Source organism: Bradysia coprophila, unplaced genomic scaffold, assembly GCF_014529535.1.
Source record: "Bradysia coprophila strain Holo2 unplaced genomic scaffold, BU_Bcop_v1 contig_400, whole genome shotgun sequence".
NCBI lineage: Eukaryota > Metazoa > Arthropoda > Insecta > Diptera > Sciaridae > Bradysia > Bradysia coprophila.
The window spans coordinates 260184-285225 of record NW_023503656.1 but is presented as its reverse complement, the minus strand read 5'-3'; the positions used below and the strand labels follow the sequence as shown (position 1 = coordinate 285225).

Genomic DNA, 25042 nt, shown 5'->3' with positions numbered 1-25042 from the left:
CGTCGCCCTACTCTTACCGTAAGCCTACTGCGCCCGTAAACGTCGGTAAAGTAAAATTCTTATGAAATGTGTACGTCTTAAAAATTGCGCATAGCGCAATTACGAAGCCCCGTACGACGTTCCTTTCAAATGTAACACAAATTTCGAATTGACCTAAAATTAAGTAAGTATCATTTTCACCGATTTATATTGATTTTACAAAAATCCAAAATGGCATTTTGTTAGGAGGTGGAAAGTAGTACGGCTGCTTTACATTCGTTAGTACCTTTCAAACAAAAAAAAATTGAAATTCGGTCAAAGTTTACTCGAGATATTAACAAAAAACACCACCTTCACTGTACGGTCGAGTAGCCATATATAAGCTCACTCCAAGAGACCTAGCTCACGCTCCGGTGAATCGAATTTCATAAACTTTTTTTTCCCTGATTGGTACGGTCAATACCTATCTAATAAAGCAAAATCCATCTAAATACGTTCAAATTTGGCCAACCTACAAGTAAAAACGGCTTGCCGCCCTGTACCTAGTTCACACCAAGGGGTCTAACTCACGAGTCGGTCATCCAATTTTCATAAACTTTTTTTTTGTCGATCGGTATTGTAAATACCTTTCATTTGACGTATCACTTACAAGTGTAGTGCTTAAATGTCTGGAGATATCGTCGAAAAACAGTTAGGCACTTATTGGGCCCCAGCTCCGGAAGGGTCGACCCAAAATCGCCCATCTTCGAACTTAGCCTCACTATTTTGACTATCTTTCAGGGAAAAAAAAATTTTTGAAATCGGATTTGATTTACTCCAGATATCGACGTGACAGACGGACGGACGGACGGACAAAATTTTTATTGCGGATTCGTTATCTATGAACATAGGCAAACACTTTGCCCTTACCGTCTGCTTCGAATTCCATCAATTACACACGGCATCGTAATCCTATAAGCCCCTTCGTACTTCGTACGGGGCTAAAAAGAAGAAAATGCAAAAAGTTTAAGAAAAAAAGAAGAAAATTTAAAAAGTTTGAGAAATTAATGTAAAAATACAAAAAGTTTAAGAAAAAAAGAAGAAAATGCAAAAAGTTTAAGAAAAAAAGAAGAAAATGCAAAAAGTTTAAGAAAAAAAGAAGAAAATGCAAAAAGTTTAGGAAAAAAAGAAGAAAATTCAAAAAGTTTGAGAAATTAGAGTAGAAATGAAAATTTTAATTTACCTGCACAATGGGCATTTCGACTCAATTAATGTATAACACTCATCATGAATCCAACGTTCGCATGCGTCACACTGCGACCATGATATGGTTGTGCTAGCAGATGTATCATCATCGTTTCCACATTTTAGGCATTTTCCCGTCATATCTTCAGACAGCTGAAGAACTTTATAATCGCTATGCCAGAGTCGCAAGGTGATGAGAATATGTCGTCAGCAAGGATTGCTGATATCCAACAGCTGACATCGATTAGCTTGTTATGACGGTCACTACGATTATATTCTGCAACAAACTTGCGAAATGGATCCAACTTTGTGTGGAGAATGCTAGGTTGGAGCATGTCTGCGCCGATGTAAGAAATCGAAAATTTCTTAGTGTTAATTACGAACAAAACCCATTGTTGTAAGTATTGGTCGAATCTCGGGAGAAAGCACAATTTACCATGAATGCTTATAGACAAGGGGTCAATACCATTGAAAATCGCATCAGCGAAACTGCTCAAATTTAAATGTTTCGTTGGTATCGTGTAGTTCAGAATGTAATTCATACAATTTACTGATATTTGACCCTTGTGTAACGTCGTTAAGTCGTATGCTGTCAACAGCACTTCTTCTGATGTAAGGATACATGTTCTTCTGCCTACAATGAATGTCCAATCGCTGGATACGTAGTACTTGAACTCTTTCAACAATCCATTCGGATGATACAGATCGGAAGGCGGTAATTGAATTGAACCTTCTTTTTGGATCGTCTTTCGGTCGAAGTATGTGACGGCTTTTGATGATTTGATGATTTACTAGTTTTGTTCCAATTTTCAACTGCATCTAAAGTAGTTATCATTTCGGTTTCACTTTTCCCATTGGCTGTTACATTTTCTGAGGCTTTCGGATGATTGACTGTGGCATTTTCTGAAGTTTTCTGATGATTGACTGTGGCATTTTCTGAAGTTTCCTGATGATTGGCTGTGGCATTTTCTGAAGTTTCCGGATGATTGGCTGTGGCATTTTTTGATGTTTCCGGATGATTGGCTATGGCATTTTCTGAAGTTTCCGGATGATTGGCTGTGGCATTTTCTGAAGTTTCCGGATGATTGGCTGTGGCATTTTCTGAAGTTTCCGGATGATTGGCTGTGTCATTCACCGAAGTGACATATTCCTTTGTCGTTGTTTCCTGACGTTTTTTTTTTACTACTTTCTGGCCATATCTTTTGTGAATGCGTTTGGGAACAGTTTGCTCAGCTAGGACATTGTCGTTGTGTTCTGACGCGATGGTGTCCTTAACCATTTTTTTTGCCACCTCTTTTGAATGATTCGCGAATGCGTTTAGCAGCAGCTGCAGTGATTTTCGAAGAGTCCTTATCTTTGTTCTTTCTTACTTTTCCATAACTTGCTCCTCTGCGTGGTATGTGTAGTAAGTAGCGGTTTGTATTAGCAATTACGATGCCTCGTAACAATTTTACGAATCTTGTTCCCTTTACTTTACCCGAACCGATCTCCAGTTGTTTCTCTTCCATCAGTGCCTTTACTTTTTTCATTTGTAACTCTGCCGGCTGGTTATCGTATTTTTCAATTCCTTCTGGAACTGTTAATTTTATTTGATTTTCATGAATAATCAATTTGAATGTAGCAATTCAAAGCTTCAACAACGATTTGCGGTAGAGATAATTTCTGAAACATTAATTAACAATATGGCTTTGTAATTTACCAATTTTTCGAATGAAAATCAAATAAAATCACTTCAAATTACACTTTTAGCAAAAAATTTTGCATACACCTGCAGTAGGCACAACGATCATCAACTAAGAAAATTTACGGTCTCTGTACGCTGTAGTAGATTTATTTTCTCATACATTTGACATGGTAGAGCCAATATAACCAGATCGGTTGCATCGAATGTGGGCTTGTTGTAAAGCTGTGATGTCTAGCATCCAGATAGAGTGAACAACCGACCACTTCATGTTGACTTCTACCTTCCACAGAATCAAACGTGTTCCCGATGGTGACAAAATGTTGAAAAAATCGACATATTTCTACGAAAGTCGGTTAGTATTTGTTGGTTTTGGTCTCCAGCTGCATATTTGTCATTTAAAATCGAAGAGGAATGAGTGCAGGGCAGTTTTCATAACATTTAATCGAATATTTGTCATACAAAGGTGACTTCGAAAAATGGTCTTCAACTGTTTTTGTGGGCTGTAGGTGCGGCGCCTTGGTAATATTTTGAGGCTTTGTAGGGAAGGTTCTAAGCTACATTTTAAGCGAAAAAAACGCGAAAAAAAATTGAGGTGTTTTGAGATACAGACACTTTTGTACTTCAAATGTCCATTATGGGCACCACAGCCGACATGGCCGAATCGGTTGGTGTTGTGTTTTAATCTTCCATCAATTACCTACACAACTGCACCAAGACCAGATAGATCGGTTCTATATAACTGGAGATAAAGCTATTTAAAAAAATTCGACCTCGAGCCTTCAAGCAGCTCTACCGCCCTCAGATCGCAAGTTAGAGAAAAAATTTCTTCTAGGAAAATGATCAGCTCGACATCCTCTTTCCATAGACCCCCCAACATCCCATATCCCCGAGGGGCTGCAACATTTAAAAAAAAATTACCCTGAAATGGGTTGTATATTTTCCGCCGATTGTCTTAACGATTGAATCCATTAAATATAGTTTCAGTAGTCCATTCACTACACACTCATCAACACATTTAACCAGTGATATTGTGTCGCAAATTTTTGCAGCTAAGTCTGTCAAATTTTCAATTACTTTCTTGTTATTTTCATAAAAATGACACAACGCGTCTTTGAAAACGGCCAGCGATTTCTCCAACTGAAATTACAAACAAAACAATAGTACATAGTACACGAGTTTTTCCAATCCCACCTAAATACACGACAGCTAAAAAACTATAAAACAGAATAGAATGTCGTGTCTCTTTATAAAATATAAACTCATTGGAATGCAAAATGCTTGCAAAATATGACGGAAAATATGTGAGCCAAATGTCAAATATTTTGCAAACACAATGTAAACACCAAGGTTACACCGAGCTTGCAAAATATTTGGTAAGGTTGTAAACTTTGGGCCCCAAAGTTTACAGCCTTGAATATTTGGCAGATAGCTCATACATTTTCTGTCAACTTTTTGCATGGGCCAATTTTGCAAGTATTTCGTTCAGCTATGTACTCGCCTAAAAGGCACAAAATAAATCACACAGCCAACACCAAATGCAAATGCAAATTGTTTTTGATATTACAGTTCAGATAGGCTGTCAAACTCGGGTCGGCAAAATTGAAAATTGTGTGGGCACAGTAACAAGCAAAACCATTGCGTGCCACAGGAAGCGCCTTCGACAAGAGCATGAATTCATATCGAGTTGTAAATAAATAAAAAACCGTTTTCTTCCAGCTGAACTTACTTCACCGTAATATCCGAATTTTTGAATTTATTTCACATTTTACGTTATACAGATCCACTGTCACACAAATAATTTCTTGTGTATAAGTTCAAACACTCGAAATAATAAATTTAGAAGATAAAAATTTGTTGTAACGGCGGATTTTTATCACTGAATTATTTAATATGAATATTAAAATCAGACGGCTGACATGTCATACGTTTTCCGCCATATTAAGCCGACGTTCGAAAAGGTTTTATCTTATGAATTACAGGCAAAATTCATAGTAAATGCTCACCTTATCTAACTCAGCATCGTCATCAGAAATTAAAATACAACTTTCATCGGATATGGATACACAGCTTAAGTTCTATAAGAATTGAAATTGTAGGAATATTTCAAAATTAAAGTTCACTGAATGTAACTCACACTAAGTACAACAACACAATCGGTAGACATGTCCGAAGAACTTTCATTTGATTCCTTATTTTACACATTAATCACAATGATATAGTAGATTACGTTGGATGCTGCGAAAGTAATTCATTACACAAGGACACAATTTTGTGATACGAGCAAACTCACGAGTAAGTTTTTGAGCATCAAGCTTCGGTAACTGTTTTCGAGGCAAGTGTAGAGTATGCAACTACACTTGTCGAGAAAACAGTTACCGAAGCTTGTTGCTCAAAAACACGAGTGAGTTTGCGAGTTCTACAAAATTGTGTCCGAGAGCAATGAATTACGTCTCAGCATCCAACGTATTCTGGTTTATTGCCTGCTCATGCGAAAATTGACTATTACACGGCTGTTCTGCAGAAATTCTACATAAATTCAGTATCTCAATAAACCAACACCAACAAAACAAAAATAAATCTGTTCATTCCGATAAAACGTTTACAAACAAATCTAGTGTACTGACGAAATCGGCTCACACGCTACACGTCTCCTAAAAAATTGATCCCGAAAACAGCACTCATGTTACATTAGTATTGTCGCAACAGTAGTTACAATTGCGTTGGTGACATGTTGACATTGAATAGTTTTTCGCAATAGTATCGATGAAGACGCGTTGTTTGTGCAACTATTTTGTTAGTCCTTTTTAATGTTTTCAAAAAAATGTGCAACAAAGTGCAGTGTTTGTACTATAAGCAAAAGCATTTAGTGTTACAAGTGAAAAATACAACGAAATGTGAGGCCATAAAGTGTTACTTCGGAACATCAAAATTATTTTTACAATAAATATGGCCGACAATTCTGTGTTGCGAATTCGTCTAAAAGTATGTTGTAGCCAGATTACTTGCGTAACAAGTTTTTCTGAAATAACTGTGTTCATCGATCAATATTTTTATCAAAAAAATGTTATTTTAACGACATTTCTTATATTCTTTTTCGATCGATCGATTCGTTCTACAAAAAAGATAAAATGAAAGCAAGGCAAATTTTACTTGAAAGAACTGTCAACTTCAATAATAAACCCCAAATATCCCTAGTGTAATGGATCACTTTCGCAGGGGGTAAACAGCCGTGTAATAGTCAATTTTCGCATAAAAACTTTTACCTCGTCACACCTGACGTTTTCTTCATTTAAGTAGGGCTCACTAGTTGAACAAAATACATTTTTTGGTGCATTTTGGTATAAAAGCGTGAATGTTTTACCATTGATAAATATACATTTGGGAAATCAAAAACGATTAGGAGACTTTGAAAAAGTAACCTCTAGCGCCATCTACATCCGGTTGAAGTTTTCGATGCAGAGGTAACTTTGATTAATTTCTGTGTAGCGGGAATCGAAGCTACGCAGGTGATATTGGTCTCAAACGAAAGCTAAGGGTTCAAAGTTTTTTTAGTGCAAAAAAATTTCACAAATTTTCCGATTTTCCCGCAGTTTTTCCGAATTTTCTTAAAAATGATATTTTAAAACTGAGGTGAAAGTTAAGTAATTTTTAAAATTGATTCAAAAAAGTTTTTTTTTCTTCGCTATTATCGTTGCACGTTCAGTTTCCAAACTTTTAACGATGAAAAAGTTTTTGGATGTTCCGCAGCAGTGGTAAATAGTTTCTCTTAGCAGAGGATAAGTGAAACGATGTGAAAAAACACTGTCATTGAACGAGTCGACAGCTATGTATATCTAGGACATAAACTGAAGTTAGGTCTGGACAACCAGACTGCAGAAATAAGACGTAGGATTGGTCTTGCATGGGCAGCGTTCGGAAAACTCAGACTAATTTTCAAAAGCAAAATGAATAATAGTCTGAAACGCAAAGTTTTCGACACTTGTGTCCTTCCAGTGCTCACTTATGGAGCGGAAACGTTAACTTTAACGAAAGCATCCGAAGATAAATTGAGAGTGACACAAAGAGCCATGGAACGAAGTATGCTTGGAATAACACTCAGAGACAGAATGACGAATGAATGGATTCGACAACAAACCAGGGTCGTTGATGTCATGGAAAGAATAGCATCTCTGAAATGGAGCTGGGCGGGACATATTGCAAGAAGGACCAAAAAGATCATGAACTGGCGACCATATAAAAGACGAGCTATAGGTAGACCACCACAGAGATGGACAAACAAAATTAAGAATATTGCAGGTACAAACTGGCAGCAAATGGCAATGTATCGTACGAAATGGAAAGAAGTTGGAGAGGCCTACATCCAGCAGTGGATAGAAACAGGCTGAAAAAGAAGAAGAAGATGAGTAAAAAGACCTCGGGCTAAAGCTATCGGACACTTTTACTCATCTGGATACGAACAATCAAATTCCTTCCCTTGTATAGTAATATACTATTACATGCTTTTGAAATCTAAATCAAATTTCTTGTTTTCACTAGGTGTGTAATATGCCACTTTACTTCTTCTTCTTCTTCTTTTTCAGCCTGTTTCTATCCACTGCTGGATGTAGGCCTCTCCAACTTCTTTCCATTTCGTACGATCCATTGCCATTTGCTGCCAGTTTGTACCTGCAATATTCTTAATTCCGTTTGTCCATCTCTCTGGTGGTCTACCTATAGCTCGTCTTTTATATGGTCGCCAGTTCATGATCTTTTTGGTCCTTCTTGCAATATGTCCCGCCCAGCTCCATTTCAGAGATGCTATTCTTTCCATGACATCAACGACCCTGGTTTGTTGTCGAATCCATTGATTCGTCATTCTGTCTCTGAGTGTTATTCCAAGCATACTTCGTTCCATGGCTCTTTGTGTCACTCTCAATTTATCTTCGGATGCTTTCGTTAAAGTTAACGTTTCCGCTCCATAAGTGAGCACTGGAAGGACACAAGTGTCGAAAACTTTGCGTTTCAGACTATTATTCATTTTGCTTTTGAAAATTAGTCTGAGTTTTCCGAACGCTGCCCATGCAAGACCAATCCTACGTCTTATTTCTGCAGTCTGGTTGTCCAGACCTAACTTCAGTTTATGTCCTAGATATACATAGCTGTCGACTCGTTCAATGACAGTGTCACCAATTTTGATTTCTCTATCGTCCCCGATGTTGGTCATGACTTTTGTTTTCGATAAGTTCATCTTGAGGCCAACTTTGATTGCCTCTTCACTTAACTGTTGTAGCATAAGCTGAGCCTGACCTATATTCGCTGCTATCGGTACAATGTCATCAGCGAAGCGGAGATTGCTCAGGTACTCTCCATTTATCTTTATTCCCATTTTACTCCAGTTTAACTTCCTAAAAACACTCTGCAGAATCGCCGTGAATAATTTCGGTGAAATAGTGTCACCCTGCCTTACACCTCGGCCGATTCTGAATTTCTCCGTGCTCTTATGAAGTTTTATACATGAAGTAGCATTTTTGTACACGTATCGAATTGTGTTGGAGCAGGCCCTAAGATTGGGGAATTTATTTGGGAATTTTGGGAATTTTTTGGGAATTTTGGGATTTTTTGTGAATTTTGGGAATTTTGGGAATTTTTGTGAATTTTTGAGAATTTTGGGAATTAATTCCCCAATCTTAATGAGATATTTACTTTTTTCTTACAACAATCGCTAAACCGAACTGGTGTGCATACGTTATTTTGCACCAGCTGGTCACATACAATTCCAAATGGGACCAGCTGGTGCAAAATTGCATGCGTTATTTTGCACCAGCTGGTCCCATTTGGTCCCAGTTCGGTTTAGCGATTGTTGTTCAAACAAAATCACTTCTGTTGGTCATTATTATTATTTGCTGAAATAACCATAAACGACACGAAAAGAAAGGGTGTAAACATCTTTAAGTTATAAGACCCGGAGCAAGCCTTAATCAGATTAGTCGATATTTTCTGAATTACATTTCTTGTGACTTGTATGACTTGTGTGATTCGATATATTTTTACTAAACTACAACCAATATCAGCAACCCTTTTTCACTGAAAGTAAAGATATGGTAGAGATATGAAAAAAAATCGAATTTTGATGTTGTTATCAGTGTTCGACCAATAAGGGAGGGACTAATCGATTCTTTTCGCGATTTTTTGTCAAATATCAGCAGAAATACGAAAAATAAGAAAGTCGTACATCGGGCATTCTCATAATATTGTCATATTTAAAAGATTTTACAAAAAGAAAATCGATGAAAATAGCACTTCCCACTCAATTTCACACCCAAATCACATCCACCTTGAACTTAGTCGAATATGGTTTAACGAAGAGAATCGTCGTTAAAGTCGTTAATCGTAACATGAGTACTGTTTTTGAAACGTCAAATCACCAAAGCAAAAATTTAGTGTCGGTTGTGAAAAATGTAATAATTTCGGTGATTTCGATGTGATTTAAATCAGATTTTGTGCGAAAATGTGCTTTTTGTGTTTTTTTAACATTACAATCAACGGTTTAAAAATTACGTTTTAGCGGAAACGCTTTAGTTTAAATGTGTGTACGTTTCCGGTGAAATAAATTAGTTCGAAAGTATACACTATTGAGGAGCTTTACGATAACACCTTTAGTTAGAGGGGTGTCACATCCCTTATTGTGCTTAAATGCATGTGTTGCACCTTCACTAACACTTATAAGAAAGTCTTTAACCGTGGATTTACATAGCAACGTAAAAGTGACAGATGCAATGTTTTTTAAATACTGCAACCCGAAATTTCATTCATAAAATTAAAATTATGAATGAAATTTCGAGTTGCCGTATGAGAAAATTTTTGCATCTGTCACTTTTACGTTGCTATGTAAATCCACAGTAAGACTACATCCTAGAGAGGTCCCGCTCTGAAGATGATCGCACGCGAAAAAGAATTGCAACTGAGTTGCCCGACTAATAACGAACTAGTGACACCTCGAGTGACACTAGTCTGCGTTAATTTGCTGGTGAAACAATTTAATTTTATAACTATCGAATAATACTGAAATAACATACATCCGATGAAACTAAAATTTTGTTCGATCTAAAATTGGGTGGTCTCCGTTGCGATGCAAAAATTAAGATTTGCACAATTTCGTTTGGTTAACACATTGAAATTAATTGCGGCTCGTCAACTTTCGGCACCCTGGACTTTACTTAAATAGTCGAGGAATGCCTCCTAATAAATTTCTAAAAATCCAAAACTGAATTCTCGATTTTTAGAAATTTATTTGGAGGTATCTAGAGCACTGCGCCGTTCAGCCACGCCGAGGCCGCCGCCGAAAAAGCACATCAGCCGGAACCGCCGCCGATACCCTTCTCAGCCGCCTCAGCCGTGTTAAAAATCGGCGGCGGAAGATGGCTTGCGAAAGTTTTGGTTTTAACACAGTTTGGGAGAATTTTGCAGCAATTTTTTTCGTTGGCTTACAAAATTGTGTACGCACCTGTCGACTGGTAGAGGGCAGTACAATAAAGTCATGAATGTACTACATGTGAAATGGTAAATCGTGCGCGTGTTTTAGTTGTAGTACGAGTGAGATCAGCTTAAACAGCTAAAGCCTTTGTTGAATGTTTGATTCCTTTTTTGAATGGAAGCGGTTTCGTCTAATCCATATGAAACAAATATCTCTGTAACTGACTTCTGACTTGCGTACTTCTATGAGATTTGATTCGATTGTAGCAATACAGGAGAACAAAAGTGAATACCGTCAGGTATTTTGATTTGAAACTCATTGTGGATTCCAAATGATTCCACACAAAATGTGTTTAACAAAAGAGGACCTAGATTAATTTCATTTCAGCTGGCGATCGCGTGCCTACCAAAAATTCCGAATGTGAAATAGTAGTCCTTTATTGGTTAAACAAATTTTGTGTGGAATCATTTGACATCCAAAACTAGTCCTAAATCAGTAAACGGTAAACCTAACGGTATTCACTTTTCTTCTACTGTATTTTAATTATGTTATTCAGCCGGCTGAGCCAGCTAGCCGCCATAAATATCATACTAGCCGGCCGCCGAAGGGTGTCGGCTACGTTTTAGCCGCCAACTGTCCATCGGCTGAACGGCGCAGTGCTCTAGAGGTATCCCACGACTATTTAAGTAAAGTCCAGGGTGCCAAAAGTTGACAATCCGCAATTATTTTGAATGTAATAATGTTGACCTAAAAAACGAGAAAGTAGCTATTTTTTCGCCTCATGCTTTTGTTTCGGTGAGAAAAACGTTAAATCAAACCTTACAGACATGAAAAACGTTGTGTTAGCCTCGGGGAGAAAATAGGAAATTCCAACACGGGCGAATTGCGGCCATCGCTTCGCTCAAGTCGAAAGCTTCGCCTTAGTTGGAATTTCCTATTTTCTTCCCTTGGTTAACAAATAACTAGTTCAACCTTTTCCTAGGTACGAAATGTACTATTTCAAATAAAAAAAGACGGGGATTAAGACGGTCGGAATGAAAAAAAAACTACAATTTTCTCACCATTCATTAGGGCTCGCTGGTAAAGATACACTGAGTTCAATAAAAATCATAAGATTGGATTAATGTGAAAAGAAATTGTGTAGCAATTTTTCGCAATCGAACTTCTTCGTTTGCATTTGTAAAAGATATTGAAAAAGCTTTGTTCTCTCTTTTGATTGAACGGCTGTGAAGGGTTGATAGGAAAACTCAATTTGTATAATTTTTCAACTAAAATCTTTCTTTTCCAAATTTCTTTATCTTGGGAACTATAACAAGTGAGCAGTCTTTTTTAACAATTGACAGGTAAAATGCGAATCTTCAGTCTAATTTATTTTAAGACCAGTAAACTATTGACTAACACCGCCAAAGACTGTCCCAAGCCAGTTTGAAAAAGAGTGGAGGGAATGAAGTTTAACGAGGACGTAGCAGTAGATAAGATAGGATTAGATAGATCAATCTTAAGGTTGAATGAATCGTGAGCTGGAAGCCGAAAGAATTGGGGTTAAGGGACCAACGTTGAGGTGAAACAACACGATCAGAAAGCCAAAGGATAGAACGATCCCAGAATTCTTATTAGCTACTAGGTTAAGCTTTAGAAGGACGAATAACCTTTTGCTCAGATAGGTTCAAAAGAATGGGCAAAGCTTTATGGAAAAGAATGTTCAAAAAGAGTAACACTACCCCGTCGGGCACTGTGCACTTTGATAGGCACGGTGGTCCCGGAACGTGCAGAAATGTGCGGGTCAGAGCTCGAGGATTACCGGGGGCGAGCAAAGTAAAGCTTTCATACTCACCAACCCGCAGTAGCAAGCGTGGTGTTTTAATGCTAAAAACCTTCAAACGAAGCCATAACGAATTATACATTGCCACATATAATGCCAGAACATTGTCGTCAAGACAAAAAATGCAAGAAATGGAAGAAGAGCTAGAAAAGATAAAATGGGATGTTGTGGGAGTGAGCGAAGTGAGAAAACCTGGAGAGGAATGCCTGAAATTACAATCAGGGCATACATTCTTCTACCGAGGAAGTGACAGTCAGATGCTGATGCACGGTGTCGGATTGTTCATAAACAAGCGGTGGTCGGATCGCATAATTCACACGAAAAGCATATCCGATCGAGTGATATACGTAAGCCTGAAGATAAATAACAGATACAGTGTCAAATTAATTCAGGTTTACGCACCCACGTCCACCCATGATGACGAAGAAGTAGAAAGATTCTATGAAGATGTCGAGAAAGCTCTGGACGAAAACCCTTCACATTACCAATATCTAATCGGTGATTTCAATGCGAAGCTGGGAAAACGAGAAGAAGACTCCGAAGTTTCTGTTGGTAGTTTTAGCAACGACCAAAGAAATGAGCGTGGAAATACTTTACTCAACTTCTTACAGCAACACAATTTGTACGCAATGAATTCATTTTTTGCAGGAAAGCCTCAACGGAAATGGACTTGGGCTAGTGCAGATGGTGTAACGAAAAATGAGATCGATTACATCATAACTGGCTGTAAGTCAACCGTTAAAAACGTTACGGTCCTAAACAATTTTTCAACCGGTAGTGATCACCGAATGGTTCGTGCAAGAGTCACGTTAAATACCAGATTTCAAAGATCACAACTAGTTCAAAAAAGTGAAAGGATTGACGTACAACGGCTTTACACACAAAATGAAGAATTTGCCACGAAAATGACTGCCGAATTAGATAACGTCAACAATCAATGTGAAACATTGGACGAATTGAATACCAAAATCGTCGATACAATAATGGGTTTCATGAAATCCAAATGCAAATCCGTCCAAGAGAAAGAATCAAAACTCAGCAGAGAAACATTAGACCTGATCGCAAGCAGAGCAGAGTTGGTAAAAAACGGAGGACGAGATTCGGTGGAATACCGGAACCTGTCTAAAAGTATCAACAAAGCAAGGAGATCAGATGAAAGAAAATATAATGTCCAATTGGCTCAAAACATAATTGAAGCTAACTGCAATATGAAAGTCCTACGGAGAAAAATGACAAACGCCAAAAAAGAAATCTTCAAATTAAGAGACAAAACAGGAACGATCCAAACGGATCGAAATGCGATATTAAACATTGCAACCGAATTTTATGAGAATTTGTTTTCTTCAGCAAGACAGAGTCCAACGGAAGAAACCGAAGATAGACCAATAATAAGAAACGTGGGATCGGAGGATATGCCCGACATAACTGTTGATGAAGTCAAGGCCGCAGTAGCCGAGATGAAAAACAAAAAGTCTCCCGGAGAAGATGGTGTTCCAGTGGAAGCCATTAAACTGGGTGGAGACTCCTTATTAAAGGCAATCACGGCTTTGTTTAATCAATGTCTCCAATGGGAAGAAGTACCAGAAGCCTGGGAAAATGCGGTAATTACATTGCTGCATAAAAAAGGAGACATAACAAAGCTGGAAAATTACCGACCCATAAGCCTATTGTCAACACTCTACAAGTTGTTTATGAAAATCATTACGAAGAGGAACACTAACAAGTTCGACTTCTACCAACCTGTTGAACAAGCTGCTTTCAGATCTGGTTTCAGCACAAACGACCATTTGCAGGTGATGAGAACGCTTATTGAGAAGTGTCGTGAATACAACATCGACATAGTCTTGCTATTCATAGACTTCGAAAAAGCTTTCGATTCAGTGGAAACATGGTCCATATTGGACGCATTAGACGAATGTAGAGTAGACTCAAGGTACTCCAACACAATTCGATATGTGTACAAAAATGCTACTTCATGTATAAAACTTCATAAGAGCACGGAGAAATTCAGAATTGGCCGAGGTGTAAGGCAGGGTGACACCATTTCACCGAAATTATTCACGGCGATTCTACAGAGTATTTTTAGGAAGTTAAACTGGAGTAAAATGGGAATAAAGATAAATGGAGAGTACCTGAGCAATCTACGCTTCGCTGATGACATTGTACCGATAGCAGCGAATCTAGGTCAGGCTCAGCTTATGCTACAACAGTTAAGTGAAGAGGCGAGCAAAGTTGGCCTCAAGATGAACTTATCGAAAACAAAAGTCATGACCAACATCGGGGACGATAGAGAAATCAAAATTGGTGACACTGTCATTGAACGAGTCGACAGCTATGTATATCTAGGACATAAACTGAAGTTAGGTCTGGACAACCAAACTGCAGAAATAAGACGTAGGATTGGTCTTGCATGGGCAGCGTTCGGAAAACTCAGACTAATTTTCAAAAGCAAAATGAATAATAGTCTGAAACGCAAAGTTTTCGACACTTGTGTCCTTCCAGTGCTCACTTATGGAGCGGAAACGTTAACTTTAACAAAAGCATCCGAAGATAAATTGAGAGTGACACAAAGAGCCATGGAACGGAGTATGCTTGGAATAACACTCAGAGACAGAATGACGAATCAATGGATTCGACAACAAACCAGGGTCGTTGATGTCATGGAAAGAATAGCATCTCTGAAATGGAGCTGGGCGGGACATATTGCAAGAAGGACAGACGAACGTTGAACCAAAAAGATCATGAACTGGCGACCATATAAAAGACGAGCTACAGGTAGACCACCAGAGAGATGGACAAACGGAATTAAGAATATTGCAGGTACAAACTGGCAGCAAATGGCAATGGATCGTACGAAATGGAAAGAAGTTGGAGAGGCCTACATCCAGCAGTGGATCGAAACAGGCTGAAAAAGAAGAAGAAGAAACTATTGACTGATCTATGTTTTTCACACACGATATAGAAAGAAGTGTACCTTAGTTATGCCAAAGGTCCTTGAGCGAGTTTAAGACGAATCGACACATAGCTAAACTATAGCCTAAATTTTTGCAAAAAATTGTAATTTATGCAACCTCGAAAAGAAGTGGCTCGCTTTGCTCGTTTCATAACCACATCGTGTGACGAAAATTACCTCGTTTTTTAGGCACACGATGTGTATTGTCACACTTGACCTGCGGTCTCGAGTGACAATCACATCATTGCCTAAAAAAGCCTTTATCCCTCGATCGTATAAATTACTATTTCGCAGCGCCGTTACAGAAATTCCTATTTTTAAATATTGTGTTAATTAATTTTTTACAAAATGTTTTTTTTTCTCATAAATTGGTTTTTGAATGCGAACCATCGATTTCCTATCAAAACTACGCATTATCTTGACGAATTCATAAAATTTAAGCACAGCCCCAAATTTAAATTATCGAAAAAAGTTGAACCACACCGTGACTAACAATGACTTAAATATGCAGCATGTTTTAATCATCAATCCATAGGACATCGTCATGACAAAGGCAAATTAGCGCCATTCGAAAACTTAGTTCCTAAATCTTTCTATTCAAAGTATTAATTTTATTTATTTGCACTACAATTGCTAAAAGTTTCTTATATGCAGAATGAGCACCAGCTGAATACCACCAGCTGGTGTACAAACAAAAACACTTTGTATTGTATACAATTCAAAGACAACCTACACACAGTGCATTTTTACGTTAACGTCATCTACGCGCACATAACACGTATGAATGAAGTGTTTTGATTGTTTATCATACAATAAGTGTGTGTTAGTGTGTTAGTACATCCAGCTGGTGATATTCAGCTGGTGCTCATTCTGCATATATGAAACTTTTAACAATTGTACATATTCTCATTTTCTCAAAATGAGAGAAACGATGAAAAAGATAACATGTAGCAAATAAGTAAAAATTGGAACATGAACATAATGTGCATGACATACAGCCTGTAAATATTTTTCATTTTTACAGGCTGTACAGTAACCTAGAGTAGAGGTGTGCGCCGATCTTAAAATTGTCGGCGGCGGTGCGCCGTCTGGTAAGGGATCGGCGGCGGCGCGCCGGGAGAAATTTATAGTCGGCGGCGGTGCGCCGATCGGCGCGCCGATAAATTTACAAAAAATCTAAACTTTCGAAAATAATGCAAAAACATTTGAAAAAGCGTGCGCAATCATTTTTCCGAACACTGAATTCTTATTATCTTGCAATCTGAAGTATCAACCACTTATACAATGGGAATCAACTGAGACGTATCTCACCTTTTATATTGTGTACAATGTACATTGTACAATCACCTACTATTTTGAAAACATCTAATTTAATGAATCCAAGAATGATTACTGAGTTTGCGTAAATGACATATAAGCTATAAGTCAACTTATAAGTTGGAAATTTTAAGTCACATCTTCATACTAGATGTTCTGCAGGTTTCTTATTTCCAACTTACAATTTATGTCATTTACGCAAACTCACTACTATTATCTTTCGATTTATGCAATAACCGTTCCCGTTTCCTTTAGTCCATCTTCGATGTAGGAGTGTGATCGTAGAAAAGGTTTCCGCAAATAAGAGATTTAGATAAACTTAAATTTATAAGTAATAAGTGTATAGACTACGCCAAAATTATTTTTTCCCAAATTTTTTACATAAAACAGCTAAAAATTGAAAATAAAGATACCCGTGTCTCGTCTTTTGACGAAAAAACTTGAAACCGGAAAGATTTTCCACTTTATAAATTCCTGAAACATGCAATTTGCGCCATTTTCCACCCAAATTCCACATAAGGTCTTAAGTTTGCCACTTTACAATTACAGTAGTATTCACCCAGTTTTGACTGATTCACTGAATTTTGTTCTTTTTCTTCTTCCTCCTGCATCAACAGACAATAAGAGAAATGTCGTCTGCCGTCTGCCACGCTCCATTCCATTGCACAGAAAATAGAGTAACGTACCCAAGGGTTCACGTTAAGTGAGGATACAGAAAAGACAAATGCTGTTTCGACCTCGGGTATCGATTACGTTCCCAGGGCAGCGTGATCTGACCATCCTCAGTTGTATCCAAATTTGCATAAAACACTTGCCGTCTACTGATGGAAATAGGATACATTATAGAAAGCTACTTCGAAGATAACCCTATCGTAGCATCAAAAATAAAATCACCGTCGTACAGTGCAAGTATAAGAAAAACCCAAAGTTCCAACAAAAAATTTTTAACAAAAAACTCCTTTCTACGCATATAGAAACATAGCAGCATATAGAAACCTGACTTATAAATTAAGAGAGATAAACATTTGCTAAGACCTTGTACTCAGGCATACACTTTTGTATAGATTTTTCAATTTAAGTTTACATTGCCGTCCATTAAAATGGCTGAAAGCACTAAACGTATAAAATTTCGGCGCGACGAAAATACAATCGGCGGCGGCGGCGGCGTGAGCTATTATTTTTCAGCGGCGGCGCGCCGAAAATGTAGCAAAAAATCGGCGGCGCGCCGGCGTAAAATCGGCGGTGCACACCTCTAACCTAGAGTAGGTAATTTTTGTGAAATTTTGGGAATTTTGGGAATTTTTGTGAGTTTTGTGAATTTTGTGAATTTTTGTGAATTTTGGGAATTTTTGGGAATTTTTGGGAACTTTGGGAATTTTGGGAATTAATTCCCCAATCTTAGGGCCTGGTTGGAGTACCTTGAGTCTACTCTACATTCGTCTAATGCGTCCAATATCGACCATGTTTCCACTGAATCGAAAGCTTTTTCGAAGTCTATGAATAACAAGACTATGTCGATGTTGTATTCACGACACTTCTCAATAAGCGTTCTCATCACCTGCAAATGGTCGTTTGTGCTGAAACCAGATCTGAAAGCAGCTATTCATTATTCTGCAGAGTGTTTTTAGGAAGTTAAACTGGAGTAAAATGGGAATAAATATAAATGGAGAGTACCTGAGCAATCTCCGCTTCGCTGATGACATTGTACCGATAGCAGCGAATCTAGGTCAGGCTCAGCTTATGCTACAACAGTTAAGTGAAGAGGCAAACAAAGTTGGCCTCAAGATGAACTTATCGAAAACAAAAGTCATGACCAACATCGGGGACGATAGAGAAATCAAAATTGGTGACACTGTCATTGAACGAGTCGACAGCTACGTATATCTAGGACATAAGCTGAAGTTAGGTCTGGACAACCAAACTGCAGAAATAAGACGTAGGATTGGTCTTGCATGGGCAGCGTTCGGAAAACTCAGACTAATTTTCAAAAGCAAAATGAATAATAGTCTGAAACGCAAAGTTTTCGACACTTGTGTCCTTCCAGTGCTCACTTATGGAGCGGAAACGTTAACTTTAACGAAAGCATCCGAAGAAAAATTGAGAGTGACACAAAGAGCCATGGAACGGAGTATGCTTGGAATAACACTCAGAGACAGAATGACGAATCAATGGATTCGACAACAAACCAGGGTCGTTGATGTCATGGAAAGAATAGCATCTCTGAAATGGAGCTGGGCGGGACATATTGCAAGAAGGACAGACGAACGTTGGACCAAAAAGATCATGAACTGGCGACCATATAAAAGACGAGCTATAGGTAGACCACCAGAGAGATGGACAAACGGAATTAAGAATATTGCAGGTACAAACTGGCAGCAAATGGCAATGGATCGTATGAAATGGAAAGACGTTGGAGAGGCCTACATCCAGCAGTGGATAGAAACAGGCTGAAAAAGAAGAAGAAGAAGAAGGAAGTTGAGTAAAGTATTTCCACGCTCATTTCTTTGGTCGTTGCTAAAACTACCAATACCACTACCACTTTACTTACTAATGAATATTAGAAGAGTGGAGATGCACGTGGATATTTTGATAAAATCTCTTAGTGTTATGACATTTCATTTGAATTTACGAAGGGTCGTCCTGCTCACTCATCCTTAATTCCTATAATACTTATTTCGCGATCACTAATTTCGTCAGTTAATTTAACATGAGATCTCGTTTTTCCACAATTGCATATAAATCTTTGATATTTCTGGTCACCGACATGTCTACATTATTGTTTACATATGTAATATGCTTTGATTTAAACACCTAATAAAAAAAACAACCTAACCTGTTGCAGTTAGGTACATATGTAATTGTGCCTAGTGTATAGGGTGCATCGAATGTTTCATTTAAAGTTACAAAGCTTTCAGAAATATCACTTAGAAAGTGTTTTTTCTAAAAGCTTACTTTTAAAAGTGTAAACGATAAAATAGTTATTTACATAATACAGTTTGTTCATTTCATTTTTACACAGTTTCTAAAGATTGTCGATATGTCAGAGTTTTAAATGTACCCAGTCAATTAAAATCTTCCCAAAATGCGCAATACTTGAATTCGCGATAGAAATTTTAAATTTTGCGCCAAAAATTCATAATTGACTGGGTACATTTAAAACTCTGACATATCTAAAACTGTGTAAAAATAACATGAACAAACTGTAAGGGATAAAAAGTTGAAAAGAAGATTTTTCGTGTGAATTTTGTTGATCCGAGGCGTAGCAGAGGTCAATAAACACACAAACACACAATCAAACAAACACGAAAACGAGACTTTTCATTTTTACCCCGAGTTATGTAATGGATTTTACATGCCTTTGAAACCTAAACCAATTTTTAGCCCCGTACGAAGTACTGGGGGCTTATAAGATTAATATGCCGTTTGTAACACGTCGAATTGGAAGCAGACAGTAAGGGCAAAGCATTTGGTTATGTTCATAGATGACGAATCCGCAATAAAAAAAATGTCCGTCCGTCCGTCCGTCCGTCCGTGACCCCTCTAGCTGGAGCAAATCACAACCCTTTTTCAAAATTCTTTTTTTTCCCGATTGGTATCGACAAAAGTAAGGTCAAGTTCGAAAATGGGCATGGTAGGGTCGGCCCTTCCAGAGCTAGGGCCCTATAGGTGTTTTTCAGTCTTTCGACGATATCTACCGAAATACGCACGCAATAGCTACTTGTAATATATCAAATGAAAGGTATTGACGAGTAGAACAAAGTTGCTGAACATTGTTTTTGGGTAGGATGCAACCCGGGCTTGTTGCGAGGGCTCAAAGGTCGTTACGCGGCCCTAAGTGTTTTTTGCACATAAATCGAGTAAATCTCATCCGATTTTGCTGGATTTAGTTTTTTATGGAAGGTAATTGAATACCGCAAAGAACGTTGCGAAAAAAATTTGGGCCCTTGGACTAAGGCCGCTACTTGGCCCTAAGTGTTTTTTGAACATAAATCGAGTAAATCTCATCCGATTTTGCTATATTTAGCTTTTTATGGAAGGTAATTGAATACTGAAAAGAACGTGGCGAAAAACGTTTCAAATTTGCTCTCTTGGACTAAGGCCGCTAGTCGGCCCTAAGTGTTTTTTGCACATAAATCGAGTAAATCTCATCCGATTTTTCTAGCTTTTGTTTCATTTGAGAGATAATTGAATGCCGAATAGAATGGTGGCGAAAAAAGTTTCAAATTTGGTCCCTTGGACTAAGGCCGCTACTCGGCCCTAAGTGTTTTTTGCACATAAATCGAGTAAATCTCATCCGAATTTGCTAGTTTTTGTTTCATTTGAGAGACAATTGAATGCCGAATAGAATCATGGCAAAAAAAGTTTTAAATTTGGGTCCTTGGACTAAGGCCGCTACTCGGCCCTAAGTGTTTTTTGCACATAAATTGAGAAAATCTTATCCGAATTTGCTAATTTTTGTTTTATTTGAGAGGTATTGAATACCCAATGGAAAGTTGGCAAAAAATTTTGGGTTTCTAAAATAATGTCGTAAACTGTTGGTTTTATTTGAGAGGTACTTCGTACGGGCTTTCGTAATTGCGCTATGCGCAATTTTAAAAATGAACACTTTCAGTAAATTTGAGCATGCCCAACTTGACTTGCATTTTGGTAACAGACGCATTAGAGGGTTGTAGACGTATTAGGGGTCCGGGCGTATTACGGCTACGTTCGTATTATGGTTACGGACGAAATAGGATTACAGGTCGTACGGGGCTAAGTCGCAGCAAACGCTCCGACTGTTCTGATGCCTTGTTTTTCATGGCTTATGGAATTTTTTTCGTAATCTAGGCCCTCAGCATGAAAAGTTGTATACGCATCTGTTGTGGACGGTTTATTTTATTTTCTGTCCACAACAGATACGTAAATAACTATTGTTTTCCCTAGGTGTGTAATGAGCTACTTTTGACCCTAGGGAAAACAAAAGCATGTAAAATGCATTTACATGCTACATGCGTCGAAAACCGTACTTTTCATGTTTCAAGCACTACTTTCGACGCCCTCAGCATGTAAAATCCATTACATAACTCGGGATAAAAATGAAAAGTCTAGTTTTCGTGTGTTTATTGACCTCGGCTACGCCTCGGATCAACAAAATTCACACGAAAAATCTACTTTTCAACTTTTTATCCCTAGTCATGTAAAATACTATTTCAGAGCTGAAATTATCTTTGGCTCCTGCTTTCAGTTTTTAGCCCTGTACGAAGTACGCTCCGACTGTTCTGACGGCTTGTTTTTAGCCCCGTACGAAGTACGAAGGGGCTTATAGGATTACGATGCCGTGTGTAATTGATGGAATTCGGGTAAGGTAAGGGCAAAGTGTTTGCCTATGTTCATAGATGACGAATCCGCAATAAAAATTTGGGCCGTCTGTCCGTCTGTCTGTCACGTCGATATCTTGAGTAAATCAAATCCGATTTCAAAATTTTTTTTTCCTGAAAGATAATCAAAATAGTGAGGCTAAGTTCGAAGATGGGCATATTCGGGTCGGCCCTTCGTGAGTTAGGGCCACCTAAGTGATTTAAGGTCTTTTGGTGATATTTATTGCAAAATAAACGATGGAAATGTAAATGACCCGGCAAATTATAGGTATTGTCAATACCAATCCAGGAAAAAAAGGTGTTTTAAAATCGGGTGAGTGGACCGTGAGTTAGGGCCTTAGAAGTGAAAAGCTACTAGGGCCCTATGTGTATTTTACATAGAACTCAAGTAAATTTAATCCGTTTTTCGTAATTTTTGTTTCATTTGGAAGGTAATCGAACGCCGAATAGAAAGTTGTTGAAAAAAAATTAAATTTGGGTCCTTGGACTAAGGCCACTACTAGGGCCCTATGTGTATTTTACATTGAACTCGAGTAAATCTCATTCGTTTTTCGTAATTTTTGTGTCATTTGGAAGGTAATCAAAGGCCGAATAGAATGTTGTTGAAAAAAAAATTAAATTTGAGTCCTCGGACTAAGGCCGCTACTAGGGCCCTATGCGTATTTTACATACAACTCGAGTAAATTTCATCCGTTTTTTGTAATTTTTGTTTCATTTGAAAGATAATCGAACACCGAATAGAATGTTGTTGAAAAAAAATTAAATTTGGGTCCTTGGACTAAGGCCGTTACTAGGGCCCTATGTGTATTTTACATATAACTCGAGCAAATTTCATCCGTTTTTCGTAATTTTTGTTTCATTTGGAAGGCCGAATAGAATGTTGTTGAAAAAAAATTAAATTTGGGTTCTCGTACTAAGGCCGCTACTAGGGCCCTATGTGTATTTTACATATAACTCGAGCAAATTTCATCCGTTTTTCGTATTTTTTGTTTCATTTGGAAGGTAATCAAAGGCCGAATAGAATGTTGTTGAAAAAAAAAAAATTTGGATCCTCGGACTGAGGCCGATACTAGGCCCTATGTGTATTTATACTCAATAAATTAAAATTTTAGGGCTATTTGAAATTTGTTTTATTTGAAAGGAACGTCGTACGGGGCTTCGTAATTGCGCTATGCGCAATTTCTAAGATGTACACATTACATAATAATTTTACTTTAACTACTTTAACCGGCGCATAGGCTTACGGTCAAAGTAGGGTGACAAACGCACTAGGGTCACGTACGCAATAGATATACGGGTTTGTACGGGGCTCAGTCGCAGCAAACGCTCCGATTGTTCTGATGGCTCGTTTTTAAGTCAATCGGTGCCATTTTTTGACTAGCCTTCGCAATATGTTTGATTTTAGGCATTTTTGGAAGTGAAATCGCCTAAAAACATCCATGTGAAACAGAGACTACTGCAACCGACTTTTGACTTCCGAACTTTTTTGAGATTTGATTCGATCGAAGCGACTTTTAAATTTTGTAGTTTAGCCGGCTGAGCCGGCTAGCCGCCATCAATATCATACCAACCCAACCGGCCGCCGAAAAAGTCTTAGCCGCCAACCATCCATCGGCTAAACGGCGCAGTGCTGTAGCTACTTCCGGTTTATATGTCAGCATTGAATTTTGAATTTATAGAAAATTCTCCGGGAAAGCGTACCATAACTTTGTTGAAGAAACGGCAGCGATTCAGCTTGCCGTTTGGACGTTATATGCCACTTCCGGTTTAAATGGCGGCCATTTTGAATTTATAGTTATATTTATACGCTTCCGGGAAAGCGTATTATAACTTTGCTGAAGAAACGGCAGCGATTCAGCTTGTCGTTTGGAAGTTATAAGTCACTTCCGGTTTAAATGGCGGTCATTTTGAATTTTGAATTTATAGAAAATTCTCCGTGAAAGCGTACTATAACTTTGCGGAAGAAACGGCAATGTTCATCAGACATTGATATACAATTTTGTATTTTTTATATTTTTCGAGAAAATGCTGTCTCCGAAGATAAAAAATTCTAGCCCATAGTGACTGAGACCTTTCTGTTAATTCTTTTCGATTTCCAATCGACATTTTCCTACTCAGGCCTTTCTGTTAGTTCTTTTCGATCTCCAATCAAAATTTTCCTTTTTTTTCGGTTTCCAATCGAAATGCTTCCACTGAGGCCTTTCTGTTGATTTTTCTTCAATTTCCAATCAAAATTTTTCCACTGAGATTGGAAATCGAAGAAAAAAAATAACAGAAAGACCTCTAGACCTCATAAGGAAAATTTCGATTGGAAATTAAAGATTTTGTCTGTGTTCGCTAAAATTAAACAAGCCCAGCCGGGACTTCGCCCGAACGCCCAGTATGGCCAGTCCGGGCCTGTGGACGGACAGACAGGCAGACGGACATATGAAGTGTCCACAATAGGGTTTTTTTCTAAAAGAAAAAAGACCTAAAAATTCATTCTGTTGAAATAAACACTAAAGGGTTCAACGATGTAATGTCCATAGAACGTAGGAAAGTCAATATTGGCTGGTCATGCAGCTCTGTTAAAGAGTACATTGATCTCATGATCAGGGCAAAAATAGCATACAAAAAGTGTTCAGGTGAACACAGTTTCACTGAATGTAAGTCAAAGATGGTTAGATGCATGAATTGTGTTAATTTGGTCTGTTTTGTGAACTCTAATTGATGTTTTGTCGTTTGATTTTACGTTACGAAGTGTTTTTTTAATGAAATATCGACGTTTACGGACAGTTTGTGTGTTCTTTTGGCAATATTCGTTGAAATATTAAGTTCAGTGATAAACGACGAATTGTGTTTTATACAGACAATAGCGGCCTTTTATTGTAGTCGCTCGACATCGCCATTCAACGTATATCGTTTGTTGCTGTTTCGATTGTACCGTTCCAGCTGATTGTTGACATTGAATCGAAAAGATGAACAAATGTACGGTGTGCGATGACTGCTTTCGAAATGACAATCGAAATAAAGTTATTTGTGATGGGTTTTGCCGTCAATCTTTCCATGCTGAATGTGTCAACTTTAGTAAAGATGCGCTGTTGTGCTACCGAGAGATGCCAAATCTTCAATGGCTCTGCGATGGATGCATCTTTCAAACACGCTCGTTTAACGTTTCATCTCCACCATTCAATAAAGTCAATTCAACCATCGCAATAACAACCTCATCGCCCGTCGAACGCTCGCAAGTTGCTGCCAAACGCCAACGGAAATC

At 38.0% G+C, this 25042-nt stretch overlaps 2 long non-coding RNA genes across 2 annotated transcripts; one reads left to right on the top strand and one right to left on the bottom strand.

Annotated features, from left to right (window-relative positions):
* Positions 1 to 3641: 3641 nt before the first annotated feature.
* LOC119082245 lies at positions 3642 to 24619 on the top strand. The gene is made up of 4 exons (XR_005088603.1): positions 3642 to 3815; positions 10770 to 10782; positions 23524 to 23529; positions 24609 to 24619. It is a non-coding gene; the product is annotated as an uncharacterized LOC119082245 (long non-coding RNA).
* On the bottom strand, positions 3850 to 5075 carry LOC119082246. The gene is made up of 3 exons (XR_005088604.1): positions 5022 to 5075; positions 4891 to 4962; positions 3850 to 4024 (listed from the first exon to the last, which is right to left on the bottom strand). It is a non-coding gene; the product is annotated as an uncharacterized LOC119082246 (long non-coding RNA).
* Positions 24620 to 25042: the final 423 nt, after the last annotated feature.